We start from the raw sequence: 363 nt of genomic DNA, 5'->3' as shown, positions 1-363 counted from the left end.
AGCAATGATTACTATATTTTTTTCTTTTATGTAAAAAGCAGTTAAGATATTTAAACATTCTTAATACTATGTAGTGAAGGCCAGTTGATATCAAGCTAATTGTTTTAGGTTTATGACAGTTGTCTGACCTCAACCATTTCCTTCATTCCATTTATTAATTTTAGGGGGCTAATTGCAAATAATAGTCGTAACTGACACTCAGCTTTCATCATATTGTTAATCCATTGGATCCAGTTACATCGTGGCAATCACTACCCCCAAAAAATGGGCATTAGGCTCACGTGAGTGGCCTGTCTGCTGGGTGGCTGCTTGTAGGCCAGTGAACACATGCACAGAGATAAGATTTTCTACCCCCTATTTGTC

General features: G+C 37.5%; 1 protein-coding gene across 4 annotated transcripts in view; it reads left to right on the top strand.

Annotated features, from left to right (window-relative positions):
• LOC119591555 (heterogeneous nuclear ribonucleoprotein 27C-like) overlaps window positions 1-363 on the top strand; it is a gene marked incomplete at its 3' end in the record, with an annotated part of 34,524 nt that overhangs the window by 25,290 nt on the left and 8,871 nt on the right.

This window comes from Penaeus monodon, chromosome 28, assembly GCF_015228065.2.
Source record: "Penaeus monodon isolate SGIC_2016 chromosome 28, NSTDA_Pmon_1, whole genome shotgun sequence".
Taxonomy (NCBI): domain Eukaryota; kingdom Metazoa; phylum Arthropoda; class Malacostraca; order Decapoda; family Penaeidae; genus Penaeus; species Penaeus monodon.
Note: the sequence above shows the minus strand (reverse complement) of the source record. Positions and strands in the feature narration are given on the sequence as shown.